General features: G+C 34.7%; 1 pseudogene; it reads right to left on the bottom strand.

Annotated features, from left to right (window-relative positions):
• Positions 1-766: 766 nt before the first annotated feature.
• LOC149185692 (uncharacterized) lies at positions 767-1,488 on the bottom strand (annotated as a pseudogene).
• Between the last annotated feature and the right edge of the window lie 1,741 nt (positions 1,489-3,229).

Here is a 3,229-nt window from a genome sequence, read left to right on the forward strand (position 1 = left end):
CAAGAAGTTTGAGTCTGGCTATGACTCTATGAGCAACTTATGGAGCTTCTCAATGCTAAGGGCCTCCATAATGTTCTGAATAGTCTTTTGAAGAATTCAATACACGTGAAAAGGTTCTTGAATACTTGGTGGAATTGATACTTAGAGAAAATGTTGAAATGTAAATCACTCACTGTGAAAACTAATTTTCCCTGGTGGCCCCAGGAAGAAAATTTCGGCTGGCTATTGTAGTAAAACAAAGAAAATTTTTAAAAATCTGCGATATGGTTTTTTGAGCAGAAGGACCCAAATTGACTTTTGCGCAGGAATTTTCTAGAAACTTTGAATGGTTTCAGAGATTTCGCAGGTTCTTTCAATCCCAACAAGTTCCAAACTAATCAACGATCTACATGATCATGCATTGATCCAACATGGTCCCGGGAGGACAAAATGCACGAAGGATAAAATTAGCAGTGGTCCCACAAAGCAGTATTTCTAAACTGCCCATCGAATGATCAACGGACCAGATTAATTACGGGAGCACCCTCTTTGACTTTCATGAACCATTATGAGTGGTCCCGTAAGCAGTATTTGATTTTTACGCTGTAAGGTGTTCTCTTTGAAATGAACTCACCAAACTGCCACGGTGTACAGTTTTGCAGCATTTGATGAGATGTTATACGATTAAACAAATTCTCACAATTGGATGTCGGATATCATAAGTAGTTATAGTAATTTTGGATATCATAAACAATTATAGTAAGTTTGTTACAAGTCGTTACACTAACTACAATTTGCAACAGCTCAAAATACATGTATATAAATAATTGGTTGCATGCGCTTTAGGCTCTTCCTCCATGGCTACATTGACCGCTGTGTGGATGGCCTTTTTAGCCTCCTTGGCGCTCTTCTGGGCCTCCACGTGAATCGAAGCGAATGAAATTTTAGCTGCGGTTAAGACCACTTTGGCCGAGATGTCTTCCGACTGCGAATTAAAGGAGCAACCATGGGTGCCCTTGAGCTTTTTGTTGGGGGCCTTGTGGGCGACCTTGAGCTTTTTGTTGGGGGCCCTTTTGCTGGGCCTTGCCTGTGGCTGCGCAAACTGAATGACATGCGAATTAGGGTTTTGGTAGTGCAGACATAGGAAGGGTTCGGTAATAGGCATTACCCACATAGGAAGGGTTCGCTAATGGGCATTACCGTGGATAGGGTCGCGGCCGCCATGTGATGCCAATTGACATAGACTCTGCGAGGACATTAAGAGAATTTCAAGAGACCCTGGGCTTAGCTACTATAGTCATCTAGACAATTGGGGCAGTCATGTAGACAACTGGGGTAGTACATGTGGCAATGAGTCACGAGGACACAGGTGTTGCAGAGGAGCTTATACAAGCCCTCTATCTTGAGGTAATGGAGGAAACACTTCTCTTTCTCGAAGCTACTGCTCTTTGACTCGGCCTTATCCTTCTCCTCCCCAACTTCTCTCCACACTTGCATCTCTTCCGTCATGTTCTTCTGTTCTCTGTCTCTATTGTTTCAATTTTTCATCTTGATAATCCCAAGCTCTTGTAAGAAACAATTATTAAATGTTTGTCAGAGAATAACATAAAGTGGACGAAGAAAATAACATATTGCTACTGTTGAGCAAAACCGTACTTATGATTCCAACGACCAACCGAATCATATCACCGATCACCATTCTTTCGTCGAAGGAAAATCACAGGAGAAGGGGCAATTCGAATCCTGATTGTAGCAGTCAATGTTACAGGAGTACGGAAAGTTGTCTCCGCTATTTTTGGCGACAGAAAGTACATGTAGAGAAAGAAATAGTGGGTGTATATAAAGGTTTAAATCTCGCATATGCCCTCAAAATAAGCACCACTACAACTCCGCCAACCTATACCACCATCCAATTCTCTATCGCACTCTAATTTCTCTAAGATTTATATATATAATTTTAATATTGTTGTTATTAGGATGATAAACACCATCTTTATTTTTTATTGACTAATAAAACAGTAGAATAATCTCATCCTTCAACCAATGATTTAACCAAGACCTAGCATTATTATACCACTTTTACATACACTTAACATAGTTTATTTACCAATAATATTATAAATAAACCTTATCCTTTATATAACAAATTAACCTCATTCTTTAATATCCTATGATTGCACTGAGAGGGCCAACCTTATTAGGGAGAATCATTATCTAACTTTTGACTTTTTCATGCCAATTCTAACCAACAAAGGAATTTAAAATACAGAATAGTCCATCAATTTTTAAAAGTATAGCCTGCCACAACTTGAACTGGTATTGGAGAGATTGCAGGTTTAATTGATGACACAGTTTACACGTAATTATGACAAAATTGATTAGGAGGAAGTTAGTCAACTAGAAATCTGAGTTCGTGCATCATCATATATAATCGATTTTTAAGTCAAATTACTTGACCTGTGTACTCTATTGACCTATGTACTCTATTTTGGTTGAAATTTTACCATATATTTTAAAATATTTTGATTGAAATTTTACCATATATTTTAAAATGAAATTATGATGGCCTCTATTGGACATGAAGATAAAACTCTACCCATTTGTTATAAGATCCTATCCCCATTGCTCCGTCATTGATGATACTCAGTATAACCATGCAATAAATTGAAATTTAATTAGAATGTGTGCTCATATAGACCTGTGTGTATTGTTACGCATGGTTGCATCTTGTGTCAAGTACTCTCTGGTGATTGAAATAAAATTGAAACAAAATTGAGTGTTTAAAATTTGAAATTTCATTTAAAAAAAAAAACTATTTAGATTAATAAATTTAAGATATTAAATATAATAAATATTATGTAATATAATTGTGAAAAAGTGATTGTTTATTTTGTTTTTGAAGATTTTTAAATTGCATTTATATTTTATAGTTTTGTTTTTCTAAATCATTGGATGTAGTTTTTTGATTAGTATATTTTATAGTTAGATTGTTTTTGTTAATATCATTATATGTAGTTGGTTATTTATAGTGGAAGGGATGTGTTTTATTGTAATTCAAGATAATTGAGGTATAATTGATTGGAGTTTTAGAATATATTAATTTTAGATTTTTTTTTTTATTATTCAAATAGATTATAAATTAGTTAAATAATAAGTAAATAAGTTATTAAGTTAAATTTAGAAAGAAAATAATGAGAAATTTCAAATATAATATTTTATATTGAATATATAGCATTTATCAAGATACCCA

Source organism: Pinus tabuliformis, chromosome 3_1 (assembly GCF_031772625.1).
Source record: "Pinus tabuliformis cultivar Carrire ecotype Pingquan chromosome 3_1, CPIR1, whole genome shotgun sequence".
Classification (NCBI taxonomy): domain Eukaryota; kingdom Viridiplantae; phylum Streptophyta; class Pinopsida; order Pinales; family Pinaceae; genus Pinus; species Pinus tabuliformis.